The sequence below is a fragment of the Rana temporaria genome, chromosome 5 (assembly GCF_905171775.1).
Source record: "Rana temporaria chromosome 5, aRanTem1.1, whole genome shotgun sequence".
Classification (NCBI taxonomy): domain Eukaryota; kingdom Metazoa; phylum Chordata; class Amphibia; order Anura; family Ranidae; genus Rana; species Rana temporaria.
This window is the reverse complement of record NC_053493.1, coordinates 143,732,814-143,744,936: the sequence shown is the minus strand read 5'-3', so window position 1 is coordinate 143,744,936 and position 12,123 is coordinate 143,732,814. Positions and strand designations below refer to the sequence as shown.

The 12,123-nt window shown below is 45.1% G+C and overlaps 1 protein-coding gene across 1 annotated transcript in view; it reads right to left on the bottom strand.

Annotated features, from left to right (window-relative positions):
* Window positions 1-12,123, bottom strand: part of VPS41 (VPS41 subunit of HOPS complex) — a 377,598-nt gene that overhangs the window by 242,860 nt on the left and 122,615 nt on the right. The gene's annotated exons all lie outside the window — the stretch shown is intronic.

Genomic DNA, 12,123 nt, shown 5'->3' with positions numbered 1-12,123 from the left:
TTCGCGAATAGGGCTGGATGTAATTTACGTTCACGTCAAAACCAATACGTTGTTGCGGCGTACTTGAGAGAAATGCACACTGGGATAAAGAGATTTTTAATACAGCTTACCTGTAAAATCTTTTTCTTGGAGTACATCACGGGACACAGAGCGGCATTCATTACTATATGGGTTATATGGAGTACCTTCAGGTGTAGACACTGGCAATCTCAAACAGGAAATGCCCCTCCCTATATAACCCCCTCCCATAGGAGGAGTACCTCAGTTTTGTAGCAAGCAGTATGCCTCCCAAAATGGTCCTCAAAAAAGAGGGGTGGGAGCTCTGTGTCCCGTGATGTACTCCAAGAAAAAGATTTTACAGGTAAGCTGTATTAAAAATCTCTTTTTCTTTATCGTACATCACGGGACACAGAGCGGCATTCATTACTATATGGGATGTCCCAAAGCAATGCTTACAATGAGGGGAGGGAGAACATCTCCAAGACAAAAGGATTTAATTTAGAGATATACTCAAATCATAATAAATCCAACTTAGTTGAGAAAAATAAAATTTTTAAATTTAACTCGAACAAGAGGAGCCCCCGGAATCCGAGGGTCTCAAACTGCAGCCTGCAGCACTGCCTGCCCGAAGGCAGTATCAGTATTCCTTCTTACGTCCAACTTGTAGAATTTTGTAAACGTGTGGACAGAAGACCAGGTTGCCGCCTTGCAAACTTGAGCCATAGAGATCTGGTGGTGTGCTGCCCAGGAGGCGCCCATGGCTCTAGTAGAATGAGCCTTTAATGATACTGGAGGAGGCAACCCTTTCAAGCCGTAGGCCTGAGTGATTAATTGCTTAATCCACCTAGAAATGGTGGACTTTGCAGCTGCCTGCCCCTTCTTGGGCCCATCCGGTAGAATGAACAGCACATCTGTCTTCCGGATCTTCTTTGTAGCTTTAAGATAGGCCTTCATGGCCCTGACAATATCCAAGGTATGCAGCAACCCTTCCTTTCTGGAAGTAGGTTTAGGGAAGAAGGATGGTAATACCAAATCCTGGTTCAAATGAAAACTGGATATGACCTTCGGAAGGAAGGAAGGATGAGGGCGGAGAACGACCCTGTCCTTATGAAAAACAAGATATGGTTCCTTACAGGATAAGGCTGCCAGCTCCGAAACTCTTCTTGCGGAAACTATGGCAACCAAAAATACTAACTTCCTTGTCAGTAGAACCAAAGGAATATCAGCCAACGGCTCAAACGGTTGTTTCTGTAAACTTGACAGAACAAGATTTAAATCCCACGGACAAAGCGGGGATTTAACTGGAGGTCTAATACGTAAGACCCCTTGAAGGAAGGTCTTAACCAGCGAGTGGGTGGCCAGCGGCCGCTGAAACCACACTGACAGAGCAGAAATCTGTCCTTTGATTGTGCTTAATGCCAATCCTTTATCCACTCCTAGCTGGAGAAAACTTAATACTCTATCGATGGTAAATTTGCGAGAAAGCCATCGCTTGGACTCACACCAGCCTACATAGGCCTTCCAGACCCTGTAATAAATCACCCTAGAGACCGGTTTCCTGGCTCTGATTAGGGTAGAGATTACTTTCTGAGACAGACCTCTACCCCTGAGAATCAGGGATTCAGCTTCCAGGCCGTCAAATTTAGATGCCGTAAGGCAGGGTGGAGGATCGGACCTTGCGATAGCAGGTCTGGCCGTAGAGGAAGAGTCCAAGGGTCTCCCACTACCATCCTTAAGATTAGTGAGTACCATGCCCTTCTGGGCCATGCTGGAGCTACCAGGATGACTGGTATGTGCTCCACCCGGATCCTGCGCAGCAGGCGGTGTAGTAACTGGAGCGGGGGAAACGCATAAAGAAGTTTGAACTGATGCCAAGGGCAAACCAACGCATCGGTTCCGCAGGCCATCGGATCCCTTGAGCGGGACATGAACCTGTCTAGTTTCTTGTTGAGTCTCGATGCCATGATATCCACGTCCGGCACTCCCCATCTTTGGCAGAGTGCTTGAAAGACTTGTGGATGCAGAGACCATTCCCCCGGCCATAGAGTCTGGCGGCTTAAGAAGTCCGCCTGAAAGTTGTCCACTCCTGGAATGAATATTGCCGATATGCAGGGCACATGAGCCTCTGCCCATAGGAGAATCAAGCTCACCTCTCTCTGAGCGGCTTGACTCCTGGTTCCCCCTTGGTGATTTATGTATGCCACGGCCGTGGCATTGTCTGATTGAATTCTCACCGGGAACCCCTGCAATTTTGACGTCCAAGCCCTGAGGGCTAGTCGAGCAGCTCTGAGCTCCAAGATGTTGATGGGCAACTGCTTCTCTGGCTTTGCCCAAGTACCTTGGCGAGTGCAACCATCCAAAATTGCTCCCCAGCCCGTCAGGCTGGCGTCTGTGGTCACTATCTTCCAAGCCACTGGGCTGAAAGACTTCCCCTTCAGTAGATTCTGAGGGTCTAACCACCAACACAGACTTTGTCGGACTCTTGATGAGAGCGGCAACGGGATATCCAAGGCCTGTGGCCTTCTGCTCCATGCTGACAGGATGGCTGCCTGTAGGATGCGAGTGTGGCTCTGGGCGTATGGTACCGCCTCGAATGTGGCCACCATCTTGCCTAGTAACCTCATACATAGGCGAATAGTCGGTTCTTTCTTGCTTAGAACCAGTAGGATTAATTCCTTGATGGCTTTTACCTTCCTCAGAGGTAGGAACACTCCTTGTTGTTCTGTGTCTAATCTCATGCCGAGATATTCCAACTGCCTTGTGGGCTGGAAAGCTGACTTTTCTCGATTTAGGACCCAGCCGAACCTCTCGAGGTATTGGACCGTGAGGGCCACTGCTCGCTCCAAGCCGGGAGACGAGTGATCTATGACTAGGAGGTCGTCCAGGTATGCTAGGATCGTGACCCCTTGGATCCTTAGTTTGGCTAGGATTGGAGCTAGGACCTTCGTGAACACCCGGGGGGCCGTAGCCAACCCGAAGGGAAGCGCCACGAATTGGAAGTGACGCGAAGCCACCATGAAGCGTAGATATCTTTGATGTGGCTGATAAATTGGAACATGAAGGTAGGCATCCTTTATGTCTATGGACGCCATGAAGTCGTCCTTCTGGAGTGTGGCAGCTGCTGACCGCACGGATTCCATCCGAAATGAGCGGATCTTTAGATATGCATTTACCATCTTTAGGTCCAAAATTGGCCTGACATCTCCATTGGATTTTGGGATGATGAATAGGTTGGAGTAGAAACCCAGCCCCTGTTCCAGGACTGGTACCTCTACTATTACTTCCTGGGAAAGTAGATGATCTAATGCCGATCTTAATGCGGCTCCCTTTTCCGGATCGTTTGGGATCCTCGACTTCTGGAAATGAGGAGGAGGAAACCTTAGGAAATCTAATTTGTAGCCTGTGGCCACGGAAGACCGTACCCACTCGTCGGGAATGCTGGCTTCCCAAATCTCTGAAAAGAGTCGCAGCCTTCCCCCCACCTTCGTGGGTGGGGGCGCCCCTTCATAAGGTTGGCTTGGGGGCTGGTTTTGCTGGTTTGCGAAACCACTGCCTTTTGCCTCTAACAGCCTGTCCTTGTGATCTGCTGTTGAAGCCGAAGTTTGCTTTTGCAGGAGGCCGTCGATACTGCTTGGCATTAGAGGGCCCCTGCCCAGGGGAATACTGTCGTTTAAACGCAGGTCCCTGAACCTTCTTCTTAGTTGGCAAGAGAGTACTCTTGCCGTTTGAAATGGTCTGAATGTATTTATCTAGGTCTTCTCCGAAGAGTCGTCCTCCATGGAAGGGGAACCCTACCAGGAGCTTCTTGCATGGGGGCTCAGCCTCCCAGCTTTTTAACCATAAGAGTCTTCTCATATGGATAAGGGATAACGATAAACGTGACGCTTGCTGGATAGAATCCTTGATTGCGTCTACCGTAAAACATATGGCCTTAGGGACATCCGAAAATTTTTCTGCCTGCTGGGCCGGAATAAGTTTAAGCATCTGCTTAAATTGATCCGATAATGCTTGAGCGACCCCAATCGCAGCCACAGCTGGCTGTACTACTGCCCCTGCAGTAGTGAAGGAGTTCTTAAGTAGTGCTTCCAAGCGCTTATCAACTGGATCCTTGAACACCTGTATGTTTTCTACAGGGCATGTTAACGATCTGTTAACACATGAGATGGCTGCGTCCACTGCAGGAGTAGCCCATCTTTTGGAAAAATTTTCTTCCATAGGATATAGGACAGAGAACCTTTTAGGTGGTAAGAAGATCTTATCTGGCTTGTTCCAATCTTGGAACAAAATTCCCTCTAATAGAGGATGGATCGGAAACACAGCATTGCTTTGAGGCGCCCTCAGTGAGCCCAAAGCTGAAACCGTCGATACCTGGAGATCTGGTACTGGCAAGTTGAATGCCCTATGGACCAAGTCCGACAATCCTTTAATCCACCAGCTCTCCCTCAGGGAGACTGCCCCAGACTCCTCTATATCCGGGTCTTCGATCCCTGAACCTACTTGGTCCTTGTCCAAGAGGTCGTCCAATTCCCCTGAGGAAAGGACCTCCTCTTCTGAGGGTCCGCGCTCGGGCGACGGAGATCTATTCCGCTTACTGCCCCGCATAGCTGCGGCTATCATTTTTCCCATGCTTTTCTGCATCTCTTTTAAAGAGGTGAGTAATACCTCCTCCGTGACCATCTTAGGGTTGGACTGACCCGCGTCAGCTCCAGCCCCAGATCCCGATGGCCCCAAGGCTCCCTGTAGGGAAAACAGCGGCATACCATGGTACAATACCGAGGTACACCTGCTACCTATTGGTATTTGGAACTATAAAAGTTAATTGTCCAAACACCTGTTTGGGGGATAAAAAAAAAAATGCTTCCTCTCCCCTAGATGACTTTTTTTTTTTTTTTTTTTTTTTTTTTTTTTCGTTTTTGTTTCAAATCCAGGAAAGAAAAAACATTCTGTCCCCCTGAGTAGTATTGCAAAGAAAAACTATGAGATGGAAAAGAAACAGCCTATTTCTAGGCTTGAAAAAACAGTCCTCTGAAGACTGCAATATCCTTTCTGGCCACTGTGTGTCCTCGGCGCCCCGTGCTGCCGCTCTGGTCTTTCTCCTCAGTTCCAAAGTATTGAATGGAACAAACAAGGAAGGGCCGCCCCTTCCTTTAAGCCACTGACCCGCCCTTCCCCCCCAGCAATCTCAAACAGGAAATGCCCCTCCCGACAGGGGGAGGGGGGGGGGATTTTGGGAGGAAGGGACCTCTCTGTTCCAGCAAACTGCAGCCTGCAGCCTGGAACCATGAGGAGGTCAGCGTTTTGCCTGCTTGCAGGCTCTGAGGAGGAAGACTGAATGGAGCATCGCCTGGAGGCCTGCAGGTAAGCAAAGCTCTCTGACACACACATATATTTTTATATAACACAGGCCCCACTCAATGCTTTTCCAACACTACAAGGGAGGTCACATCTTATGGGGAATAATACATAGAGAGCCATCCTATCTTTATGATATGTGACTAGTTTGCCAGATGCAGTGCATAACTTTAGGCATGTCCCCTGTGACCCCCCAGAAAAAAACCTGCTAAGAACCAAGTTCCGCAAGTTTTCCCCTCACTTACCTGCTCCATGCCGCAGGACTTTGCCAAGCAAGAGGCCCAATCTTCCCCCATCTCCGTGGGGATGTCTAGACCTTCAGGCCCTGGGTTCCTATGAAGGATCCACTGTCCTGGGCCCATATAGCACCCTGGCAACAGAAAACTTTAGGTACCCAAAGGTTTCTAAGTTCTGGGCCCAGGGTCCAGCTCTCTAAAAAGAAAAGCATTATGGGCTATACCCCAAGGGTTTGGGGTCCGGTTACTGACCACTTTAGCGCTGAGGCTTTTTTGGACAGAACCGGTAGCTCACCTAATCCCAAGGATGCGGAGGCAAGCTAAACCATGACTAACACCTAAGACACTGGCGTAAAAACTGAGGTACTCCTCCTATGGGAGGGGGTTATATAGGGAGGGGCATTTCCTGTTTGAGATTGCCAGTGTCTACACCTGAAGGTACTCCATATAACCCATATAGTAATGAATGCCGCTCTGTGTCCCGTGATGTACGATAAAGAAATGTACACGGACGGCGCATGCGCCATTCGTAAAACACGTCAATCACGTCAGGTCATCACACATCAGCATAAAACACGCCCCCCTTCCACATTTGAATTACGCTGGCTTACGCCGGCCCCATTTACGCTACGCCGCCGCAACTTACGGAGCAAGTGCTTTGTGAATACTGCACTTGCTCCTGTAAGTTGCGTCGGCGTAGCGTAAATACAATACGCTGCGCCACCGTAACTAGGCGCGCAGGTACCTGAATCTGCCCCGTTATCTTTAAATAATCGAATGCTAGGAAGTCCACAACCATATATACTGTACATACACAAACATATATAAATTAGACTGAGCTAGGTTCATATTGAAGAAATCCGTGATGTGACGCAACTTCAATGCTACTGTGAAGGGGTTTGCATATTCTATGGGGCAAAGCTCATGCTGGAATCGCAACAAAGTAGTACAGGTACCTTTTCCATAAACGCACCATGCTTAGCATTGATGTGAACAAGCACCATTGAAAACACTGTGATTTCCATTGTCATGCGATTCTGCTTGACTCAAGTTGCATCTCAAATAACACTAGCATTAAGAGAGCCTTAACACTGCATGAAATATAGTTGAAAATCTAATTTAATGTCCAAAGCATTTTGATGCAATTGAAAAAAAAAAAAACATTGAGATGAGCAAAATTATATTTCCATGTCACAAGCATTCGTCCAGGCTTCACAAATTTCTCTTTCTCTAATGCTATGACTTATGACTGTCACTACCATCTAGTGGTCAAGAAGCAGTATGTTTACCGATTGAGGCATTTCAGAAAAATATGGCACATTTTTGTCAATCGACAGAGCTGACAATCATAAGAACTCTTAAGGCCGCGTACACACGGTCGAACCAGTTTCCGCGGACATGTCCGACCGTGTGTAAGGCCTAGCGGACAGGTTTCCAGCGGACAAAAGTTTCTTAGCAAGCTAAGAAACTTGTCTGCTGGAAACATGTCCGTCGGACATGTCCGATGGTTAGTACACCTAATCGGACATGTCCGCTGGATATGATGTGTAACCAGCGTCCCAAAATCCCTTGAATGCGTTGAATTGATTTGACGCATGCGTGGAAGCATTGCACTTCCGTGTTTGAGAACGTCGGTGTCTTCTACGTCACCGCGTTCTCTGTCCGCGGGGATTTTGGTCTGATGGTGTGTACACACATCAGACCAAAATCTCCCAGGAGACATGTCCGATGAAAACGGTCCGCAGACCGTTTTCATCGGACATGTCTCCTTGGGTGTATGGGGCCCCAGTATTAGAGAAAAACAGAGATAATTTGTGCAGCCCAGATGAATGTTTCTGGACATTCATCCAACTATTGTTTAATAAATAAAATGGGACAAAAAACAGTACAAACATGAAAGTCTAAATAGGATATTGATGAATAACATGAATACAAGAATCCAGTAATCTTCTAAAAAAATGAATCATTTGCGCTGATATATACCATATTTATCTGCGTATAACACGCACAGGTGTATAACACGCACCCTAACTTTAGTAGGGAAGTTTCAGGAAAAAAACTTTCCACAGCCCCCTGTGTATAACACGCAGGCACAGTTTACCCTCTGCTTTCAGGGTAAAAAAGTGAGTGTTATACGCTAATAAATACAGTAATATATATATTTTTGTTTTATTATTTTTTTTCATTGAATGACTTTATCAATTTGGGCCAATATGTATTCTGCTACCAAAAAAAAACAAAAACAATAAGCATATATTGATTGGTTTGTGCAAAAGTTATCATGTCTACAAAGAGAGATAGGGGTGTGAGGATTGGGAAATGTATAGGGTACTGCCAACATCCTTACATAAAAGGAAGAAATGTGCCATTAGTGCACAGGGAGTTGCCCCTTTGGACTTTTTAGGCAGAAGAAATAATAAAGGTAGAGATATATAAAAGAACACACAAAAGTGCTAGCTTTATTAATGTTAGAAAATTCATAAAGATGCATAGAAATACAAAATTCATTTAAAATAGGTAAATTAATGAATCATATACAAGGTATTTGTAACAACCCAAGAGCTTACAATCCACTGCCCAAAATACAGTTAGGGTCAGGTGGACAGAATTACAGCATAACATCCCTGTAATTCTGTCCGCCTGACCCTAACTGTATTTTGGGCAATGGATTGTAAGCTCTTGGGTTGTTACCAATACCTTGTATATGATTCATTAATTTACCTATTTTAAATGAATTTTGTATTTCTATGCATCTTTATGAATTTTCTACCATTAATAAAGCTAGCACTTTTGTGCGTTCTTTTATATATTTCTACTTCCTTTATTATTTCTTCTGCCTAAAAAATCCTAAGGGGCAACTCCCTGTGCACTCGTGGCACGTCTTCCACACATGTCTACAAAACAGATCGGACACTATTGACACGTTTTTGGGACCAGTGACATTATTACAGTGATTAATGTTAAAAATATGCCCTGACATTGTACTAATGACACTGGCAGGGAAGGGTTTAACATCAGGGGTGATTAAGGGTTTATCTGTGTTCCCTGGGTGTCTTTACTGTATGGGGTGGGCTGCCTGGGATAACACACAGATCTGTCTTCCTGCAAAGCAAAAAGACCTATGTGTGATCCTGTTAGAAAGGAGATATGCCTTGCTTACTTCAGCTGATCCCCATTTTGTTTCTGTGGGGAACAATCGTGGGCGGCCAGAGGACATAGAGTCCACCTGACCTGCTGATTGTCTCCCCCGCACCCACAGAAAGCTGAGAACAAGCCCGATATACACCTATGGCGATTCACACAGCCGGGCCAGCTTGCCACAGTATAACTGCAGCGGCTGGTCGGCAAGTGGTTAAAGGGCACAAATCAATGCAGCTCTGTAATAGTTAACAAATAATTCAATGTATTTTTTTTTTTTTTAATGCAAGCAGTTTAAGTACATGAATGTGCAACCTCAATCTCTTGTAGTCCCTGTATAGCAGAGCTGGAGTGTGACTGGAAGCAGCAGCACCACAAAGACCCACTGACTTAATTTGCCAACAAGAAACATATTGATCAACAGAGAAAGCAGAGTGACAGAGTAAAGAGCTCAGAACTGTGCTGCTTTACCTTGCATTGTCTATTCACAGGCTGGGCCCTGGTTGATGTGGGCTCAGAGGAAGTGGGTTGAATGAGGCTGGCTACCAGACTGAACATCTAGTAGGTATAAACAAAATACTGCAGGGGACATGTGGAGCAAGGCAAAATATTGCAGGTTTTATTTTCTCTTTGAATGGGCTAATTATTTTAACTTGTTATTTTGGCTGGATCTCTACCAAGTTCACTTTAAGGACCACTTATATATTTGTACATGTTGATTATAATCCCCCTTTAATGTCCTCTTCTTAAGAGATTAAATTCAGTTCCTCTAATCTTACATCTTAGCTGAGCTCCTCCGTGTCTCTTATCAGTTTGGTTGTCCTTCTCTGCACTTTCTCCAGTTCCCCAAAATCCTTTTTTGTGAACTGGTACCCAAAATTGAACTGCATATTTCAGATGAGGTTTTATTAATAATTTTTACAGGGGCAAAATTCTCTCTCTCTCTGGAGTTCATACCTCTCTTAATACAATAAATTACTTTGCTTGCTTTGGAAACCGCAGCTTGGCATTGCATGCTATTAAGCTTATGATCTACCATAAACGGTACGCTTATTATAGTGTGGCTGTCCACCCACATTTGAAACTGGGATCTTGCCTGAAGAATGGTGATTTTGCCCCTGCAGTAAAACACCATGCTGCCGTAGCGTATCTCATATACGATACGCCGACGTAGAGCAGAGAGGCAAGCACTGGATTCACAAAGCCAGTGCTGCCAAATCTGCGCTGGGTTTCCTAGGCGTAAGCCGGCGTATGTGAAAGTGGGCGTGAGCCATGCTAATGAGGCGTGACCCCATGCAAATGATGGGCCGAGCGCCATAAAGATACGAATACTGAACGGCGCATGTGCCGTCCCGTGGACGCATCCCACTGTGCATGCTCAGAATCACGTCGGAACTACTCCCTAAGATACGACGGATCACTGCCTACGACGTGAACGTAACCTACGCCTAGTCATATTCACGTACAACGTAAACGACATAAGATACGACGGCTTGTGTTCCCTGGTCCATACCTTTGCATGGGTTGCGCCTCCTATATGAGGAATAACTTTACCCCGGACGTACGACTTACGCAAACCACGTTTATTATGCGCCAGGCGCAAGTACGTCCGTGAATCAACGTATCTCCCTCATTTCCATATTTGAATAGGAAATCAATGGGAGCGTACTTGCGTCCAGCGTAAATATGCGCCCACGATACTCCGGCGTAGGTAAGTTACGTCGGTCGGATGAAGCCTATTTTTAGGCGTATCTCGGTTTGTGGGCACAGCGCATAGATACGACAGCGCATATTTGCACTTACGCGCGTATCTCGAGATACGTCGGCGTAAGTGCTTTGTGAATCCGGGCCCATGACTGTAATTGGGCAACAACAAATAAAGAGCAAGAAATTAATTTTTTTTTTTTTTTTATGCTCCGCCCAAAGGAAAGCTCCGCTTGTTTTGGACAGGTACTCGCTCCTACTTCTGGCTCAGATCGTACTGAGGAGTCGGAAGTTTGGCTCCCCTCCTCCCTCCACAGTCTCGTGGGACATATCATAGGTCCCAGAAGACTACAAGACCATCCAAAAGGTGCAGCGTGGCTCGAGCATGCGTAGTAGGAAACCGGCTGTTAAGCTGCAAGGATTTACTTCCTGTTTCCCTTAGTTCAGATACCGGAACCTGCACCCAAAGCTGATTGAAGAATTGGCTCAGATGAGGACATTGCTGGATACAGGGGCAGGTAAGTGTACTTATACTAAAAGTCAGCATCTACAGTATTTGTAGCTGCAGACTTTACATTTTAGGGAGGAGCCTGGAGCTCTGCTTTGATTTAGTGTATAAAGAAAGGCTTTGTGTACACTGGCAGCTCCTAACTTGCATTATTTTGCCAAAGCTCCTAAACTTGAGTCCATAAAAGTCTATGTGTCCATAGGCTTTTAGCAGAGTTTAGGAGCTTCTACATTTAGGTGAGGTTAAACCTCCCTTTCCTGAGCACAGAAGAATCGCGTTCAGGATAGGAACGTTTTGACTGCCGGCCACAGGAAAACAAACAAAAAAAAAGGGCAAAAACGTGGTTTGCGTTTTTTCCATGGCGGTGGTAAGGGTAGGCTAGTGTACATGTAGCCCTAATCTGTGTTCACTCTGAAATCATGTGCAAGGGTATTAAAAATGAATATAATATTTGTTTGCACATCATTGCACAATTAAAGTGAACACAACTAATTCACTCAGTTTATGTAAATTTGAGTTCCAAGTAAATTGACTCCAGTGTATCGCTCTAGTTGTTATTTTTAAATATGAAAGCCTTATTTTAAGGAGAAAAAAAAATCAACTACAACATGTGAATGCATTACACGTTCAGTCAATGTGCTATTTGCTATACAACAGCCTGTAAAAAAAATAAAAAAAATCTTTATTTGTAAATTCTTTAAATCTAGAAACACCTATTGTCGATCCTCACAGATTATATTTAATTCACTGGTTTCAAGCATGGTTCATTGCCATCTATAATGAAATGCTTGATTCTTCAAAACTGCTAGCAGTGTCTCAAAACACATATAAATAAATGACCTTTAGAAAAAGACAGCACTGCACTTATATAGTAGAAATGGAATAGCTTTTTTAGTGCAGAAATGGTTAGATATCCATTATATATATAAATATATAGAGATAAAAAAAAAACAATATAAAATATAATTATAATCATCATAATAAAATAAAATGTGTGCAAGCTGTTCATTATCAATTCATACCTTGCATTGGCTTTTTCTCCTGCAAGGTTGCCCTTTTTTTTCCAAGAAGAAAAAAAAGCAAAGTCCCCCGGGTAAAAAAATCAATAGTTGTTAATAAAACATCAGGTGTGCTGACATAACTAGGTATGACTATTCCAGAGCACAGGCCTGCTTGAATGCACCG